This window comes from Hordeum vulgare, chromosome 6H (genome assembly GCF_904849725.1).
Source record: "Hordeum vulgare subsp. vulgare chromosome 6H, MorexV3_pseudomolecules_assembly, whole genome shotgun sequence".
NCBI lineage: Eukaryota > Viridiplantae > Streptophyta > Magnoliopsida > Poales > Poaceae > Hordeum > Hordeum vulgare.
The window spans coordinates 371,007,059-371,028,348 of NC_058523.1; the positions used below are offsets into that span (position 1 = coordinate 371,007,059).

Consider the following 21,290-nt stretch of genomic DNA (forward strand, 5'->3'; position numbering starts at 1 on the left):
AACCATTCGCGCGCTCGAGACCAACTGCCTCTCTGGTCGCCCCGCCTGCTCCCGCCCCACCCCGCCGCTGGCGAAATCAATCGATAGAATGCGCCAGGGACATCCCCTCAATTCCTCCTTACACCCGCAACCCCTCCACCAGTGCCGCCGCCGCCGACGCAACTCCTAGCTCGAGGATGAAGAGGAGGAGGAAGAAGATGAGACATGATTGTTCATGTGTCATTTTTTTGTTATTTTTATTTGTCATGAACTTGGTTGGGTGATTTTGAACTAAGCCATGCAATTGAAGTAAGCTATGTTGCTTAAATGTACTTTTTTATGTTTGAAAAAATCATAATGTCTTGCGGTTCGCGTGCGTCAACCCACGCGTGTGGCTGCTCGCGCACGCTGCTTTTTGCAGCGCGTGCTAGAGCAGTTTCGTTCTGCCATTTTCCAGCGTGTGCTGAAGTGTCGGGGGGATAACCCTGGGGTTGGCTCATCAAGCCTGTTCCTTCATTTCCGGCCCAATGGGCATGAAGGCGCGGAGATTCTCAAGGCCCAAGTCTTCTGACCGGCTAGGCATCACCTACCGGCTAGAAGACGAGGCGGCCACCTTTCTGGCCGGCCAGGCAACCCCTGTCGACTAGAATCCAGGCAACCTCCCATTCACACCCGGCCTGGTCCCGCCAGCCGGACTAAGGAGGAGGCGGCCACCCTCAAGCCGGCTGACCATGCAGGCTAGTCGGCCGAGGATCACCAGTCACATCAGATCGTAGGTCAGGAAAGGACCTCACGATTAAAGGTAGCTACGCGTCAGCAAAGGTACTGGATCGGGGCGCCCGGCAGGTACAAGAGTCGGTGGCCATGCCGCTGACCTACCCCGACTCTGATCCATCACCTAGCTTGATGTCGGACCGTCACACTCCCACTCCATTACTGCACTCGGCGTGGGGAACAGTGGAGGTGGTCGTACTGCCTGCCCATGAAGAATCTCGCGGGGCGACGCTCGACGTACAGCGCGTGCTCAGCGTCAACCTTACGTGGGAGCCCCATTGGCCAGCCGGCGGGTCCCACCAGCAATCGAGACCATGCAGCCGGCGGGCCCCTCATCGACAAGACAAGACCCCTGTGGGCCCCTGGCCAGCCGGATCCCACGCATGTACCTTTTATACATATTGTAGGTCGGCGGGTTCGCCTATAAAACCCCTCGGCCGCCCCCCATGCAAGGGGGCCGATCACTTGCCAGTCATTCAACACCACACACTCACCAACCAACAGAGAGCGAGGGAGAGACGAGTCGGCTGCTCCCCTCTTCCTCCTCCCAACACAGCTCCAGGAGTAACATTGTACTCTGTTCCCATACATCAAACACACCAGCAGGATTAGGGGTATTATCTCTACGGAGAGCCCTGAACCTGGGTACATCGTGCGTCCCATGCGTGTACCAACCTCGTTCCCAGCGCCCACCTTTGTCCCTTCGGTTCTTACTGACTTTAGCCTACCCATGGCATATGTTGTGAGTATTCACCGACATTTGGCGCCCACCGTGGGGTCGATCACGGCATCGACTGGCTTCACGCGCTGGACGGGGCCCCGCACCTACACCACCAGATGCATCGCGTCCGGATCAGTTTGCATGCCCGTGGAGCTCGCTTTCGATGAGGCGATGCCCATGATGATCGACGTCCCCGTCCGCGATGCGGATTCGGACGAAAATTGTGATGACGAGGCGCTCCCTAGCGTCATCGTCGCTGCTAGGGAGAACCTCAGCGTTCTCTTCAGCAACCGTCGCCTCAACGACGGCCCACGCTACTTCGGCGAGGACTACGACGTTGAGGCGCTCTGCGCCAGCTTCAGCAGGCTCTTTATCACTGAGATGCCTGCCCACGACATTTACCCCAGTAACATCCTCATCTTCAACGGCCCACCACCGTCGGTAGGGTTCTTCACCCCCTACCACATTGCTGCTGTCTCCAACACCGTGGAGGTGATGGTTATCGGCGCCGGCACCAGCATGGCTCCTGACAAGGCCTCTGGAGGCGCCGGCGAGCCCGCTGCGGCCGCCGCTGATACTCTTCGGGACGCCATCGCCGGCCTGAAGACACTGGTCACCGCTTCCGCTGATCCAGCAGACGCTCGGGCCTCACTGGAGGAGGCTCGCAAGCGCATCTTGGAGGGGGGCATCGCCGTGTCCTCGGCGAAATGTTGGTTGGAGGCTACACATCGTGAGTACAACTCCGCATACGGTCTTACTCTGATTTCCGAGGCCCCCAGCCGGCTTGGATCGGTCCGCATTCGCGGACGGTTCGTCGCCGAGGTTCTAGGCGGGGACCTGCCCACCTACGAGACTACTGCGGCCAACATGCGGGCAGTGCAGGCGGCCATGGAGGAGATGGCAAGCCTGGAAGACGAGGAGCGCGCCTTCTAGGAGAAGCGTGTCAAGGATCTCTTTGACGCCGCTAACCAGCAACACGCTCGGTTCGACCCCAGCCAGGCTCATTCAAAGTCCCCGGGACCGAACTCGGGGGCTCGCTGCAACCCTAGCGGCCAGCACCACGCCGAAGGATCTTCCTCGCATCGCCCTTCCGGCTGGAGGGGCGAGGGAAGCCAAGGCTGGCGCTCGCAGCACCAGAGCGAGCACACTTCGAGCTTATGGCGCGGAGGCGACGAGGGTGACTCGGAGTACGGGGATCTTCCCCCGCGAAGAACTCACGCCTCCGGCTCCCGAGGAGCCTCCCCTCTCGCCACCGGGGCTGGCGCCCCCGCCTCCCAGGACGAGCGGGACGTCCGCCGGCGCATCATCGCCCTGGCCCATTCGGCCCTCCTAGAGGAAGACGGACCCGTTGGTCCGGCTTGCTTCGGCCCCCGGATCCGAGGGGAGCCGTTCCCCCGAGGTTTCACCCTGCCTCGGGATACGCCGAAGTACAACGGCACGGCCAAGCCAGAAGACTGGCTGATCGACAACACCATGGTCGTGGGCATCGCCAGGGGCAACAAGCGCGTAGAGGTTCGCTACGTGCCACTCATGCTGGCCGGCTCGGCCCGGACCTGGCTTAACAGCCTCCCGGCCGACAACGTCAACTCCTGGGTGAACTTCGAGGAGGCGTTCGTCCACAACTTCACTGGCACCTACAAGCATCCTGGCCGGCCCCGCGAGCTGGCCATGTGCGTCCATAAGGCCGACGAGCCCCTCCGCGACTACGTCACCCGGTGGACGGAGCTCCGCAACTCCTGTGAGGGGGTGCATGAGGTACAAGCCATCCAGTACTTCATCGACGGATGCCGAGACGGCACCCTCCTCAAGCACAAGCTCATGTGCGCCGAGCCCACCTCTTTGGCGGTGCTCATGGCCAAGGCGGACAAGTACACCACGGCCGACTCCGCAATGCGCATCAAGGTGACCGCCTTGGACAAGGTTGTGCCCGCGCTGGCTACTCCCAAGCCGGCTGGGGACAACCAAGGCAGCCAGAACAACTACAAGCGCAAGGCGGATCAGATGGATCCCCGCTCCAACAACAAGCTAGTGGCCAACATGGAGGGCGAGGCGTCGGCTTCCCAAGCCGGCCCTCCACGAAAGCGTCGGAATCAGGGCAACCCCAACTGGCTGCCCAGGCAGTCTCTCGAGCAGCTGCTCGACGCCCCCTGCAAGATACATTCTGGGGTGACGCCGTCTACCCATACCCTTCTGCAGTGCAGCATCGCACGCCGGCAGTCGCAAGGGGAGGGCCTGCCGGCTCTTCCGGGTGCGCAGGCGGCGCCCCGTGCACCGGCTCCCCATCACGCTCCGCTTCCGCCGCCGCTGCCTCGGGACGACGGCCCACACCCTGACGACTATCCGCATCAAGACGGAGCGTTCGTCGTCTTCACCAGCGAAGGCGACGACAAAAACATCCTGTGCCAAAGATGGCGCGAGGTAAACGCCACTGTCTCCCTGGTTCCCGAGTACATGCATTGGTCTGACAAACCAATCACATGGAGCCGGGTGGACCATCCTGCGGTGATGCCCAACCCGAGGTCATACACCCTCGTCCTCGACCCCGCCTTCGCCTCCAAAAGGCTCTCCTGCTGATTCTCCCGGGTGCTGGTCGATGGCGGCAGCAGCATCAACATCCTCTACCTCGACACTCTCCGCAAGCTCGGGCTCAAGGAGACGGACGTCCTGCCAACCAGCACTGTCTTCCATGGCATCGTGCCTAGGCAGTCATGCTCGCCCATCGGCAAGATCTAGCTAGACGTCCTCTTCGGCGACAAGGCCCACTTCCGCTGAGAGTCCATATGGTTCGAGGTAGTGGACCTCAATAGCCCGTACCACGCGCTGCTGGGGAGACCGGCTCTGGCCAAGTTCATGGCTATTCCGCACTACGCCTACCTGAAGATGAAGATGTCGGGTCTCAAGGGCATCATCACTGTTGTTGGCGACTACAAGAAGTCGCTCGAGTGCGCCCAAGATAGCAGCCGCCTCGCCGACGCCTTGGTGATTGCCGAGGAGAATCGGCAGATCGACCGGCTCCTGCCCCAGGCTACCGAGCAGCCGGCCATTCCTTCTCCTCCGTCACAATCGACCGGCGAGGGCTCTTTCAAGCCGGCTAAAGAGACCAAGCAGGTCCCGCTCGACCCTGCCAACCCAAAGCAGTGCATCACCATCGGGGCTCGCCTCAGCCCCAAATAGGAAGGCGAGCTCGTGGACTTCCTCCGTGAGAATCGGGACATCTTGGCATGGTCCCCCAAGGACATGTTGGGTGTTCCGAGGAAGTACGCCGAGCACAAACTTCACGTGCGACCGGATGCAAAGCCGGTGAAACAACCTTTGCGCTGCTTCGCCGAGGGGAAGCGGCGCACAATCGGAGAAGAGATCACCCGGCTCCTTGCAGCCGGCTTCATCATGGAGGTTTTCCACCCGGACTGGCTGGCGAACCCAGTCTTGGTGCTGAAGAAGAACAACACCTGGTGAATGTGTATCCACTACACTAGCCTGAATAAGGCATGTCCGAAAGACCCTTCCGCGTTGCCTAGGATAGATGAAGTGATCGACTCCACTGCAGGCTGCGAACTGCTGTCATTTCTGGATGCTTATTCAGGCTACCATCAAATCAAGCTGGATCCAGCTAATCGCCTGAAGACCTCCTGTATCACGCCCTTCGGGGCCTACTGCTACACCACCATGACGTTTGGTCTGAAGAACGCAGGTGCGACGTTCCAATGCTGCATGCAGCAGTGCCTGCTGCCACAGATTGGCAGAAACATCCATGTCTATGTGGATGACATCGTCGTCAAGATGAAGCAGCACTTCAGCCTCCTAGACGACCTGCGGGAGACATTCGCCAATCTGCGCGAATACATGATCCGACTCAATCCTGAGAAGTGCGTCTTCGGGGTCCCAGGCGGCAAACTCTTGGGGTTCTTCGTATCCGCCCGCGGCATCGAAGCGAACCCTGAGAAGATCAGCACCATTGAGCGGATGGTACGGCCGGCTCGTATCCTCGACGTCCAGAAGTTCGCCGGCTGCTTGGCATCTCTCAGCCGGTTCGTCAGCCGGCTTGGCGAGAAGGCCCTTCCACTCTACCAGCTCATGAAGAAGATGACGAAGTTCGAGTGGAACGACCAGGCGGACGAAGCCTTCCGTGACCTCAAGCGGGTAATCTCGAGCCTGCCAATCTTGGCAGCCCCATCTGAAAGGGAACCCACACTCGTATATATCGCGGCGACCACTCGCGTGGTCAGCGTAGTGTTGGTAGTTCAGCGCAAAGAGGAAGGCAAGGCCCTGCCAGTACCGCGCCCTGTCTACTACCTTAGCGAGGTCTTGTCCGCCTCTAAGAAGAACTACCCTCATTATCAGAAAATGTGTTATGGTGTTTACCTTGCTGCAAAGAAATTAAAACAATACTTCCAAGAGCATGCCATCACTGTGGTGAGCACGGCTCCACTCTCAGAGATCATGGGCAACCGTGATGCCACTGGCAGAATTGCCAAATGGTCCATCGCCATGGCGGACCATGACATTCGGTACAAGCCTCGCACCGCCATCAAATCACATGTGGTGGCCGACTTCTTAGTCGACTGGGCCGAGACCCAGTTCGAGCCACCGCCTCCAGACTCCACGCATTGGCGGATGCACTTCGACAGCTCGAAGATGCGGACAGGACTGGGAGCCGGCATCATCTTGACGTCCCCGAAAGGGGACCAGCTCAAGTACGCTCTCCAGATCCATTTCGCCGCCTCCAACAACGTCGTCGAGTACGAAGCACTGGCTCACGGCCTCCGACTTGCCAAGGAGATTGGCATCCGGCGGCCCATATGCTTCGGCGATTCGGACTTGGTGGTGCAGCAAGTCTGTGGCGAATGGGACGCCAGGGACGCCAACATGGCAAGCTACCGCTTCCTCATCGAGCAACTCAGCGGCCCCTTCGAGGGTTGTGAGTTCCACCATGTTCCCAGGGCGGAAAATGAGGCGGCAGATACGCTGGCAAAGATCGGCTCCACGAGGCAGGCCATCCCAGCCGGTGTCTCCCTCGAGCAACTCCACAAGCCGTCTATCAAGACATCTCCAGAGTCGGCATCAATCTTCGTACCAGTCGACTCTACGATACAAGCGTCGCCGGCTCCGCCAGTTATGCCAACTGCGGACCCCACGCCGGCTGCACTGACGGCACCGGCTCCAGATGCGGCACCGACTGAGTCTACGGTGCAAGCGTCGTCGGCTCCACCAACTACGCCGGCTTCGGATCCTAATCCAGCTCCATTGGTCCACCCGACTCCAACAACGACAACCCCGGCTCTGCCCGGGCTCAAATCCTCCCAGTGGGTGGACGTCATGGAGATAGACGTTGAGCCGGCTGCAGCAACAGCACCGGAGATGCCATCAAGCTCGGGGGCTGCAGAATTTTTTGCCCCTATGTTCTTGTAGGTTGTGTTTTATTCATGCATATAACTTACTTGTACTTCCATTATTCCCGTAGGTTATGCTTTTTTGTCACATATCTGACACATTGTAAAATCAGTGTGTATCCTAAATCTCCAAAGTTGCGGAGGAGTGCTTCATAATTTGATTAGTCTTTTTAGAGCATATCAAATGGAGCAGCTTCTTTAGTGGTAAAATCTCCCATGGATGTTTGCTGCTGGTCAGGCTCTTTCGACAATCGGTACATATTTTCTCTTGGGTAATTTTCTTGACCTAAGATTTACTACCAATTCTTATCATACATTGTTATTCACCTTTAATGTTAGTCTTTTGTGCATGGACCCTTGAGATCATATCTTCAATTGCCGTCTGCAAACTATCATTTTTGGTCATGCTATCAATCTTTCTTGCTCACTAAATGGTAGTCTGACCTTGACCTGTTTGTGTCATCAGAGAAGGGAATTTTTCTTCTTTTTCCGACTTTTCTCTTGTCTTCGTAAATATATATTATTTTTAGTTGTATATTATAGAAGGATAGAGCATGGAGGTTTCAGATCCACACGCGAGCGTCTATGAACCTCTGTTGATCTTTATACATAATTAGTACTTCTATAATCACATAAATAGCATATATTAGTACGTGTGTTTGTACGTACATGATTACATACCCATCGTTTGTTTAAGAAAAGGATAAGTCAACAAGATTTAAACTCAAGGAGTAAATGGATGCACTCCAAAATCATTCCACATGCATGATTGTAAATATCGTAGATTGAAACTGTGAGATTTAGGAATTCATATTTTGAATTCTAATGAGACGTGTAAGTTTTTTGAATTCTAATGAGTCCTATGAAGTTTGCATTAGAGAAAAGAAACATTATGGAATATTTGATTCTATTTTGACTACTCCCTCCATTCCTAATTATAAATCTTTTTAAATTTTCGAATATAAATCACATATGGATCAAAATTAGTAAATCTACACTCTAAAAATATCTATATGCATACGTATGTAGTGCATAGAATTTTTCAAAAAGACATATATTTAGGCACGGAGGGAGTATACAGACAATAAATATCCCATATCTTCTTTACGGAGAAATTCACCATGTTGATTGCCTTGGATGTGTGATTTTTGCTAATTATGAGCAGGGAATTTTCTGTGTACGGTTATTCGTGCGTTGCTCGTGCATGCTTACTAGTTGTGCAAAATAACTATCACCTTGCGTGGTAGATGACATGGAGGAGTTGGCGCCGGAGTTGCTCTGCAAGTTAGAGAAGATCTTTCCACCGGGTTTTCTTTAATCCAATGCAGCATTTGATTTTTTATCTCTCGACTAAGCCAAGATTGGGTGGGCCCATGCAAAATCATGGGTGCTTTGCAACTGAGAGGATGCAAAAGATGCTTCGAGCTAAATGTAAAAATAAGCATAGAATTGAAGCATTGATGGCTGAGGCATCCATTACTAAGGAGGTGGCAAACTTCGTGACAGCACACTACGAAGACAAAAATCATCATTAGCATAATCTGAAGCCTCGGTAAAATGATGGTGACCCTAAAAAGGTGGATCCAACCTCAGCCTATTCAAAGGGAAGCTCGCACCCGTCGGTGCTTTGAAACCAATAACTTCGGGTGTCGAAGAATGGTGTACCATTTCGTTGTATATCTATAACAACCTAAAAGAAGTGCAGTCGTACATCGAGTAAGTTCTCTGTATATTTTCTGCAACTTCTACTTCCTTTGAACTGCTCTTATTCCCGAATATTTGATATAGTCGACACGTCGCCTAATTCTCGGATGGAGCGGTGACCCAAAATGATTCCATCGAAGAGTATGAGCTTCTAGCAAAGCATGGAGGTGTCTATCCCGGTTTCATCTACTTATCTTATATTCCTCCAAAATGACATAATAAGCTCAAAATAAGATAAGTATTGTAATCATCTTCTCCTTCTTCTTCTCCTTCTCCTTATCCTCCCCCTCCTTCATTTTATTCTCCTCCTCCTCCTCCTCCTCCTCCTCCGTCTTCTTCTTCTTCTTCTTCTTCTTCTTCTTTTTATCTTGTTTGTTCTTCTCCTTCTTCTTCTTCTTCTTCTTCTTCTTCTTCTTCTTCTCCTTCTTGTTCTTATCTTGTTTTTTCTTCTCCTTCTCCTCCTCCTCCTTCTTATTCTCCTCCTTCTTCTTCCTCTCCTTCTTCTTCTTCTTCTTCTTATCCTTCTTGTTCTTCTCCTTAGCTTATTTTTCCCAAGAAAGACAGACTTAGCTACTTATCGTCCAAAATTACATAATTATATTATTTAGTTCATTCATGACATAATTAGCTTAGTTAGCTAAAAATAGCACAAGAACCTTGGTTAGGTCATAAATATCATATCCTTAGCTTAACTTCCTCCAAAATGACATAATAAGCTCAAAATAAGATAAGTATTGTAATCATCTTCTCCTTCTCCTTCTTCTTCTTATTCTTCGCCTCCTTATTCTTCTCCTTCTCCTTCTTCTTCTTCTCCTTCTTCTCCTCCTCCTCCTCCTTCTCCTTCTTCTTCTTGTTCTTCTTCTTCTTCTTCTTCTTCTTCTTCTTCTTCTCCTTCTTCTTCTCCTCTTTCTTCTTCTCCTTCTCCTCCTTGTTATTCTCCTTCTTCTTCTTCTTTTTTTTTCTTCTTCTTCTTCTTCTTCTTCTCCTCCTCCTCCTCCTCCTCCTTCTTCTCCTTCTTCTTCTCCTTCTTCTCCTTCTTCTTCCTCTCCTATTTCTTCTTCTCCTTAGCTTATTTTCCCCAAGAAAGGCATACTTAGCTAATTATCCTCCAAAATGACATAATTAGCTTATTTAGTTCATTTATGACATAATTATCTTCGTTAGGTAAAAAATATCACAAGAACCTTAGTTAGCTCATAAATATCATATACTTAGCTTAACTTCCTTCAAAATGCCATAATAACCTCAAAATAAGATAAGTATTGTAATCTTCTTGTCCTTCTCCTTCTCCTCCCTATCCTTCTTCTCCTTCTTCTCCTTCTTCTTCTCCTTCTTATTGTCCTTCTTCTCCTCCTTCTTCTTCTTCTTGTTGTTGTTGTTCTTCTTCTCCTTTTTCTCCTCCTCCTCCTCCTTCTTCTTCTTCTCTTTCTTCTCCACCTTCTCCTCCTCCTCATTCTTCTTCTCCTTCTTCTCCTTCTTCTCCTTCTTCTCGTACTTCTCCTTCTTCTTCCTCTTCTTCTTCTTCTTCTTATTCTTCTTCTTCTTCTCATCTTTCTTCTTCTCCTTAGCTTATTTTCCCCAAGAAAGACGTACTTAGCTAATTATCCTCCAAAATGACACGATTAGCTTATTTAGTTCATTTATGACATAATTAGCTTAGTTAGGTAAAAAAATAGCACAAGAACCTTGGTTAGCTCATAAATGTCATGTACTTAGCTTAACTTGCTCCAAAATGCCATAATAAGCTCAAAATAAGATAAGTATTGTAATCATCCTCTCCTTTGTCTCCTTCTACTTCTTCTCCTTCTTCTTCTTCTTCTTCTTCTCCTTCTCCTTTTTCTTGCCCTTCTCCTCCTCCTCCTCCTCCTCCTCCTCCTTCTTCTTCTTCTTCTTCTTCTTCTTCTTCTTCTTATTCTTCTTCTCCTTCTTCTAGTTTATTCTTCTTCTTCTAGTTTTATTCTTCTCCTTCTTCTAACTTTCTTATTCTCATTTTGGATATTTCATTCACTTCATGGAAGCTAGCATTCATGGAAGCTAGCATTGATGGACTTCTACTGTTACTTTTTTGTTTCGATTTGTATTGATGAACAGTATGGAACTATGTGTATGTATGGAGATAAGATAAGCATTGTAATAATCTTCTCCAAAATGATGATTGAAACTATGTGTATGTATTGGAAGCTAGCCTATTTGTTGTCTTGCTCTTATATGATGTTCGATACATGGCCTATGCTGCTTATATGATGTTTGAAACTATATGTGGGTGTTAGAAATTATATATATCATATGTGTATTTTAAAAATGCAGCAAAATAACTAAAAGCAGACAAGACTGTGACAATATAGGCACTTTGCCATCTGCCAGCGGACGGCAAAGGCCTTTGCCGTGTGCTAGCGGATGGCAAAGGTGCCACATGGCACCTACCCGTGCAACCTGGGGCAGCTGGCAGACCCATATGGTCACTTTGTCGTCTGCTACCGCAGCTAGCAGACGACAAAGGACCGTGCCTCGCAGATGGCAAAGGGTCACGCTAGGCAGACGACAAAGGGCAGCCACCTGGTAGCAGCGAAGGGCCACCCACGCTGACGCCCAACACACAACAAAGGACCGTGCCTGGTAGACGACAAAGGGACGTGCCAGGAAGACGACAAAGGGCCGCCACCTGACAGCAGCAAAGGGCCGCCAAGGCTGACGACAAAGACCACATCAATGGGTGACGACAAAGACCCGATCAAGGCAGACGACAAATACTCCGTTAGCCACCTAACAAAGTAGGTGCCTGTCGGCTGTTGTCTAGATACTTTGGTGTCTGATTGTCATGTTAGACAGATGGCAAATCTCTTTGTCGTCCTCTTCATGACGGCAGACAGCAAAGAAGGCCCTTTACCGACGCAAGTAGCCGTAAACATTTTGTCGGCGACCAGTGGACGACAAAGAGCTTTGCCGTCCTCTATGGGAGACGGCAAAGAAGATGGTTCATGTAGTGCAAGATATGAAGAACATATGAGTAAATATGATTTTATAATAGATATGTATGTAATAATATTAAGAACTTTCTCCCTTGAGAATGAATATGTAAGATTACCTCTCCCCCTGAATCATAACATGTACATATTGGAAGTAGGAAGGTGAGACAAGTCCTATCCACAAAATAGCAATAGGATTCATCTGCCTATTATAAGTAGCAATACCAATTGTACCAATTGTAACTCTCTATCCTCCTTAATGGTGTTACTACCCCTGAGAATGTAAGGTTTGATATGTGTCCCCTCTTGGCAGATCTTACCTTAGGTAGACCCTCCTTTAGGAACCTATATCTCTCCTCTTGATATTTCTCCCTTCATATTTCTTCCCGTTGTCTAAGCTTTGATATTTCTCGCCCTTTGGCATTAATTACCAAAAAGGTTAGTGGGAAGGGCTTGTTGAGAGTAAGGGATCCTGGATTCATCTCTTTCTGATAAGATTAACATTGCCTTGAGTTATCTCCCTCTTAGGTATAGGTAAGAGTTCATTGATTGTTCTCCCCCTTTAGTATGAATAAGAGTTCCTCGAAAGATCTCCCCGTGTTTGTTAGGGATCCTTGGTGTTTCTCCCTCTTATATTGTGGGATCATTGAGTCTTCTCCCTCTTTTGAAAAAATATGGAAAAAGATTATATCCTCCTTTGGAAATGTGAAAGGTTCAATAATACTCTCGAGGCTATAAACTTGGGATCACATAAAATATTTTTCTCCCTTTGGGCAAATATTCAGAAATTTCCAGAAAAATATCGGCACAGATAATTTTCGGAGTCACCGAAGCATTGTGATTCTGTAGAACCGAGTATGTGAATTAGGCCTCTGGAAGAAACCGATGGGACCAATTTTTTCAATTCGATGAAACCGAGTTGCATTGAATAGCAACTCCTTAAATTGATACCAATTGAAAGGTTACCAATTGTAAAAGATACCAATTTGAAGAATACCAATTGTAGGAATATAGAAGCTGAGAAATTCCAACAGAGATAGAACATGATAAAATAGTAAACATTTATTTTATTTTATTTTTAAAACACATACAGATGAATGTTGTATCCTTCCAAGAAGTCAAGCATCATAAAAATGAACCATATAGGAAAATCCATCTAAATATTGGGCGATGACTAGGTCACCAATATTAGAGTATTTGACTTGAGGAGTCAAGCAAGAATGCTTGATCATAGGTCATACTCATCGTTAAACGCAAAATGGGGTTACCATTTTTCTATTAAGCATTTTAATGACTTCATATACCTTGAGTTGCTTTACCTCATGAATTGGTGTAAAGCTTCATCAAGGATATGAATGAATACCTTCGAATGATGTTGATGACGTGACATGTAGGTGAACTTGTTGTGGATGCTCAATGTTGATGAAGATCATCTTGAGTTAGGAGCAATCCTTGTCGTTTTCGTTCAGTTTTCACCTACATTTGTTAGTCATGCAAGGAAGACCATAATATATCCAAATAACAAGGGCGAGTGAATTCAACAAATTGTTGTCAAGGATATGATTTTTTTGTCTTCTTCCTTCATCTCCGAAGAATGGGACTGTTGATACTTGGTCATGTCAAGATTGCTTTTGATGAGAGTTGATTTGCAATCTTGTGGTGCATAATTCTTCCAAGTACCTACAAAAGGGTTAGATGCAATACAAGGGAGCATGGTTTTCCAAGATATAAGATAGTTAATCAATGGCATCATGGAATAGTCAATTAAGCTCATGCCCTTGCATGCATCCAAGTGAGTCTAGCTCAAGTTTGAAGCATCAATGATGTTCAAATCACTCCTCAAATGACAAAACACTTTCTCATCAAGTGGTTTGGTAAAGATATCAGCTAATTATTTGTCGGTACGAACATGCTTGAGATCTATATCTCCTTTACCAACATCATCACGAATGAAATGATGTCGCACTTGAATTGGTTTTGTTCGAGAATGTTGCACACGATTATAGGCGATTTTAATAGCACTTTCATTGTCACATCGCAATGGAACTTTTCTAACATGAATGCCATAATCCTTAAGAGTTTGAGTCATCCATAGTAACTGCGCACAATATGATCCAGCGGCAATGTATTATGCTTCGGTAGTTGATAAAGATATCAAGTTTTGTTTCTTGAATGGCCAAGATACAAGAGATCTCCCAAGAAATTGACATGTATCCGAGGTGGATTTTCTATCAACCTTGTCTCCGGCATAGTCCGAGTCGTAATAGCCAACAAGATTAAAAGAAGAACCCTTGGGATACCATATGCCAAAGCTTGGTGTATGTATCTGGTATGTCACTATTCTATTCACAGCCAATAGATGACACTCTTCAGGTGCCGCTTGATATCGGGCACACATGCAAACACTCGACATGATGTCAGGACGGGAGGCACATAGATATAGCAATGAACCAATCATTGATCGATAAACATTTTGATCAACTGGTTTGTCGTTCTTAGTGAGGTAAACATGTCCACTAGTAGGCATGGGGGTTCTCATACCTTTGCATTCTTGCATGTTGAACTTCTTGATTAAGTCCTTGGTGTACTTGATTTGAGAGATAAACGTTCCCTCTCTCGATTGTTTGATTTGCAAACCAAGGAATAATTTCAGCTCATACATCATAGACATCTCATACTTCTCTCACATCAACTTTCCAAATTTCTCACTAAAATGCGGGTTAGTAGAACCAAATATAATATCATCGATATATATTTGGCACATAAATAGTTCACCATTAACTCTTTTAGTGAATAAGGTTGTGTCAATTTTACCAATCTCAAATCCCTTTTCAATGAGAAACTTCGTTAAGCATTTGTTCCAAGCTCTAGGGGCTTGTTTAAGACCATATAAAGCTTTATAAAGTTTGTAAACATGATTAGGTTTCTTAGGGTTCACAAAATCGGGAGGTTGTTTAACATAAACTTCCTCCTCAATTTCACCATTTAGAAAAGCACTTTTGATATCCATTTGGAAAACAGTGATATCATGGTGATTGGCATAAACGAGAAGAATGTGAATGTTTCAAGTCTAGCAACGGGGGCCTAGGTCGCACCTTAGTCCATACATTCGACTTGCGTGTATCCTTGGGCTACAAGACATGCCTTGTTGCATATGACTTGACCATCTTCATCTTGCTTGTTCCGAAACACCAACCTTGTACCGATAATGTTGTGATCTTCGTTGGGCTTCTCAACAAGTGTCCACACTTCGTTCCTCTCGAAGTTGTGTAGCTCTTCGTGTATGGCATTCACCCAATCCTGGTCTTGAAGTGCTTCTTCAACCTTCATAGGCTCAATGCTATAGATGAAAGAATAATGCTCACAAAAGTTAGCTACACGATATTTAGAGCAAGTGATTCTCCTGGTTTTATGTCACCGTAGACTTGATCCAGCGGATGATCTCTGTCCACTCTTGCTCGAACTCGTGGTAGCTTCTTCTTCTTGGATGATGGAGCTTCTTCATCATCATCTTATTGCTCATTGTCGTTGACATTGTCATCTCCTTGAGGTCATGGTGAGGAAGGTTGAGGTGGATCATCACGATGTACTTCTTTCTCTTCTTCATCATGTCATGTACCGCTTGTGGATGCCTCCATGTCGTTTTGTGGATCGCCTAAACGCAAAGTAGGGCCTTCCACTTGAGTTGATGAAGTACTTTCCTTCACCTCCATGGGACGAATCTTGCAAATAGATAAATCTTGGATGGCTTCCGAATGTTCCTTATCTCCTACATCATTTCGCAATTGTTCGACTTGTGAACCATTAAATTCATCAAACTTCACATCTACCGTCTCTTCAACTTTTCGAGTGAAGTTGTTGTAGACATGGTATGTGTAAGAGTTTGATCCGGAACCGAGTATGAAACCTTCGCAAGATTTAGGAGAAAATTTAGAGCGATGATACTTATCAAGAAAATAACACTTAGAGCCGAATACTCAAAAGTATCCAACTCCTCATCTTCATTGTAGTAGCCATGCTCCACATAGTCATCATCGGATGAAATTCTCTCATCATAAGAAACAAGAATTTCATCATAATTTTGACTATGACAATATTCGTATTTATGTTTGTGAATGGCTTCAACAATAATATTGTTAATAGTAATGACATCTCCTTTAACACGCATGAGGCCACGAAGCTCAAATAGACATTTATCAAAATTAGGATCATTTGGCTTCATTTTGTGAAAGGCAATGCATTTGTGGATAATGATATCAAGATTTTTCAAGAAATAATTTGGATATCTTTCCTCTAAGTCTTTCCACAAAGTATCAGCACACTCAAAGTTTTGCATATGATTAAGCACATTCCTTGATGGTCCTCTAATGATTAGATTAATAGTGTTAAGATTACCAAGCATATTAATTTCATCATCATGAGAAGGATGTACGGGATCGATGGGAGGCGCATAGGGATATTCAACATACTTGCGCAAATGGAATTCATAAAATATATCAAGCATTTCATCTTTCCATTGTCTTAATACTCAACATTGAGAATGGGCACTCTACAACTAAAAATCCCTGAACTAGTCACATTCATCTTCCTCCAACGGTGTTTAAACCAAGGTTTTGGAGACCTTGCTCTCATACCAGTTGTAGGATCGAAAGAAGGCGTGTCTTGAGAGGGGTGAATAGACTACTTGACAAGATTAAAATCCTAACCTTTTCCTGATTTTATGGTTGGTAGATGTTAGCAATTCTAACAAGTCTAGTGCACCCTACACATGCTAGTAAACATATATGGCAGCGGAAAGTGAAGACTTTGCACATGTAGTAAGGAGTAGAGTTTAGGAGATCAAATGCAAAGAGGTTGACACGGCAGTTTTTGGCATGGTTCCTATAGGTGGCGCTATCGTACGTCCATGTTAGTGGAGACTTCAACCCACAGAGGGTAACGGCCGCGAGAGTCCACGGAGGGCTCCACCCACAAGGGGTCCATGAAGAAGCGACCTTGTCTATTCCATTATGGCTTCCGTCCACGAAGGACTAGTCTAACCCACGCTAGATTTTCACGAAGTAGGCAATCTCCTTTCCCTTAAAAACATCTTGGTTGAACTCCACAACATGAAGTAGGAGGCTCCCAAGCGACATCTAACCAATCTAGGAGGCACCACCCTCCAAAAGGTATTAGATGTGGTAGAACAATGAACTGCTTGCTCTTGTACTTCTAATGATAGTCTCCTCAACACTCAATCACTCTCTCATAGATTTGGCATTGATAGGAGAGATTGATTTGGTGGAAAGCAACTTGGGGAGGCTAGAGATCAAGTTTCTAATGGATGGACTGAAATATCTTGATCTCAACACATGAGTAGGTGACTCACTCTCAAAAAAATGAATCTGACAATGAAGTGTGTGTTCTGAGTGTTTCCTCTATGAATAAGAGGTAGGTGGAGGGGTATATATAGGCAAACCCTAAAATCCAACCATTCCATCATAATTGATCAACTAGATGACACTGAAGTTACAAACTTGGTGGTACCGACTTGCTCAAAAGGTAGCAACTTTTGAATCTCGGTGGAACCGATATACACAACTTGGTAGAACCGAAAAGATGAGTAATTGTCATATGGAAAAACTTGATGGCACCGATACACAAAATTGGTAATTTCGATTTTGTGTACCGAGCAACAGAATGTTGGCCACCCAAACTCGGTAGCAACAATGCAGAATCGGTTGTATCGAAATGGTAGGGTTTGGCTAGGTTATGTCTGGGATGAAAATCGGTAGGGCCGAATGTCGAACTACCAATTTTGGATATTTTTGCTTGGGAAAGAAGTGTTTTGTGGGAGAATGGATGAGTATTTTTGGTGGCAATCTCTGAGAACTTGGGCATCCAATTAATCTTAATACACCATCCCCTTTTAATAGTACTAGTCGCCAACCCGTGCATGCGCACGGGGCTAGCACTCAATGGTACACTCAATACCTATTTCGAATACTCATGAAAGTTTAGAATAATAAATATGAAACAATTACTTTTGGGGATGTATATAATTGAGAAAGAGGTTGAAAAGAATCATTAGATATGATGTGCTATTTTAATGCTGATAGTGGCACAACTCCTAGGTAAGGATGTAGAGTTGCCAAGTCACCAACTTCAAGTGTACCATGCACCCTTGATGCCTTCATCAATATAACTTCTTGGTGATTCATTCCACTATTGCTTATATACCATTGAGTTTTGAATTTGGTGACCATTATAATAGGAATGACCAAGGGACCAAACAACTTTTATATGACGACAATGTTTGTGAGAGCGATACTATATGGATTTTATAGGTAGCTTAGGATAATTTTGTTGATAGGATGCAAGCAAGTAATTAAGACTGCCGGGAGAGAATTAAATAAAATACTACCAAACAGCAAAATATTATTCTAGTTAAGCAAGACAATGCTTAAATTATAGAGTACAACAACAAAACTATAAGTTTCATGCCAAACAAAATATACTGATAAATTAACTTGTTACAAACAGAAAATATCGTATACATCATGTTTTGCAAACAACAGCTTTACATATCTGGTTTAGCATCCATTGACCACGTTTTGCGGATGACATGCTGGATGCAGCAAAATCTGGGTAGCGAAGACGAAATAACACATGCATATTTTTGATACAATTTCTTGTTTGTAATTTTCAAATCACCCTCGTTCTTTTCTTACGCTAGGAATGCTAGAATATTTCTTTAACAACAATGCATAGACTTACCACAACTGTCTCAGACACGGATGGATTTGGATACATAACACACACATCGTATTACTTGTTTATAATACTATACTGAAAGAGATGATACTATATTGAATCACATACTTCATAAAAGTTGACACTTCTGTGAGAAAATTTTGTTTATAATGCATTTCCTCGATTTACTTGTACTTCGAATAAGCATTAAAAACCATGTTAAAATATAGTTTGAAGTAGAAATATATTTGTATCAATATATAATTTTTTGGCTAATTTACGCCAGATCTAAATCATAATTATTATAAAGATCTACCTATATATGTGGATGCAAAACAAAACAAAAATTTTGTTGTTCATAGACTAATTGAACACAAACGTTCTTGTAGAATGTAAACTACAAAAGGCCACCTTTAGTATATCAATTTGGCTAAATGACAATACCTGAGATTTATGCAAATCAAAGTTGTTCTTTTCCGGGGCATCTATCACTTTTTCTTGTTGGATTCTATCCTGTAAAGTAGGGCAATGTATTAATAGTCTCGGCAGGTCTACTCATATAGATGTATTGCAAAGTCAAATATAAGGTTTGTGAATATATGAGCAATTAAACTCTAATGCCTTAGTACATTCTCAAATAAGATAAAATGAATATAGCGTTGATCAGGAAATAGAAATCTTGCAATCCAAACACAACCATCTAGCTAATAATACTAAAAAAATCGAAAGTAAGAAATCAAATATCACATAAAGGTAAAATAGGCATATACAGGAAAAAAAATAACATAAGAGAAAAACTTAAGTGATATAGATGCAGACCTTGGTCCAGCAATGTAACCTGGCTCCAGCAAGTCATATTACACCATGACCTTTCTCGCGTTCCTAAGTATAGTTAGTAAATAACATCAGGAACAGCACATGCGCAATTACTTGTTAGAGCTAACCAAGATATAGTTAGGGACCTTGTCTTGACCGGACATGGGCATTCGCCGGCCAGCATGTGTTCCGTTCTTCCGGCCGGTCGATCCATTAGCTAGCCAGCCTTTTTTGGTGCGTCCTCCATGAATTAGTCAATGTGCTTACATCCTTGTACTTGTGTCCCACTGTAAAAAGAACCAATGAAGGTTGTGGGGAAAATAATATGCGTTTGTCTTGGTGGCAGAAGAAGTACTGGGAGCAACCTACGGTCGTGGCATGTGCGGTTGTGCCAACTTATATTATACTGTACTACTTTCTTGCAATTTTTACAAACATATTAAACTACAAACTACACAAAAGTCTCCTCAATCCAATCAACCATATATCCGCTGAGAACTACTAAATTATGAACCAATACAGAAACTGCATGCTAGTGCCTTACTCTGATCAATCATGTCTGATCACCAAGCCTTTTATGCTTCTATAGCCACATGTAAGCTCCATTGTCAATCATCAGCATGAACCTGGACTTAGCCACGTTTATGCAGATCGAAAGTCTACCAATAAGAACGCCATCCGTGGAGCCTTTTATACTTCTACAGCCACATCTAAGCTCCATTGACAATCATCAGCATGAACCGGCATTTCTCTAATGGACTTAACCACGTTGCTGCACATAGAAAGTCTACCAATAAGAACGCCGGCCGGCCAACCAACGACCATTAACAGATAGACCGATCTGAAGAAAAGAAATATCACAAAGTATAATCGTAATTTCTATAACACCTAAAGATAAAGATACTAATATCAATTATTAGATACACAATATTTAGAGATACATACCATTAATGTATTAATCCTAGCTCAAGGAGACGGAACTGAAGTATTGTAATGAATGTCTGAAATGAAATTTTACCTAGCTGGCTGATCAGGTTTAAACACTGTACACGTTTTTTGCATGTATCCATAATGTACATGATGTATATGCCATGGCATGGATCTGAGCATGTCGTCTAAAATTAATGCAGGTTCCTGGATGCCACACATAGTGAGCTGCAGGCGATGCGGTTACTCTGTTTCTCCAGCATCTCTTGTGCTTGTGTGACGGCTTCCCATGCTCCCATGGGAGATGTGTCCTGGGAAACCCAGGGGCAGGGCTAGAGGGTTGGACACCATGTGCTTCCCGAAGAAATCAAATATAGCCAAGATGGCAAGATATATATCTATAAGTACACCTCTCGGGCCTAATTGTGTTCCGACCCCATCTCCTTGAGGCACCCAAAAATTGTACGTGAGAAGAATTAGGGTGAAATCTAAATCCTGATAAGGATGAATTCTAGCACACCATGATCAAAAGTGAGATACGATTTTTTTAATTCGAATCCAAATTATAATGTAGGATGATAAAACAGCAAGAAAAAGATTCAACAAAAAATAGTTTTAGAAGGAACCTGATCCAGATCACGAAAACAATTCTGAAGCAGTAAGCCTCTTGACCACGCCAGATCCATGACCCCTCTTTGTTTTCTCAGATCTATGCCCCCGTTTGCTTTGCAGTAGTTTGAGAGAGATAATGGCTTTGATTTCTATGGGGGAGAGACATTAGCGAGAACAAACGACCGTGAAATAGTTCCATGAGGAGAGAGAGATAATGGAGAGGAAGGGACGGTGGGCAAGATATTAGTTCCATGGGGGAAAGAGAGAGATAATGAAGAAGAAGGGAAGTTGGGCTGTATATTTGTTTTTCCACCGGGGAGAGATAGATGCATGGAATACTTTCCATCGTGGGGAGAGGAAAAAAGAGCAAGGAATATTAGGGTGAAAGGATTCCTATGGATTAATCTCCACCTCAATAATTCGGCCCACCAAATAAACCTACGGGTTAATCTCCACCGTAATAATTTGGCCCCACCAAATAAACGGGTACTGATTTCTAATTAACGTGGGAATTTCTCGAGAGTCTAGAATTAGTATAAGTATAGATTGGCTTTCCTATGGACTCAAAGTGATTTCTCACAAAAGTAAAATGCAGAGACTTCTAGGTTGAAGCTTGAGTCAATTCTATTTCCTTTCCTTCATCAAGGGCCTTGTCCTTACAATCCTTTA

General features: G+C 45.4%; 1 long non-coding RNA gene across 1 annotated transcript; it reads right to left on the reverse strand.

Moving 5' to 3' along the window:
- Positions 1 to 17,931: 17,931 nt before the first annotated feature.
- On the reverse strand, positions 17,932 to 20,948 carry LOC123404250. The gene is made up of 5 exons (XR_006611697.1): positions 20,636 to 20,948; positions 19,627 to 19,854; positions 19,229 to 19,369; positions 19,086 to 19,148; positions 17,932 to 18,779 (listed from the first exon to the last, which is right to left on the reverse strand). It is a non-coding gene; the product is annotated as an uncharacterized LOC123404250 (long non-coding RNA).
- Between the last annotated feature and the right edge of the window lie 342 nt (positions 20,949 to 21,290).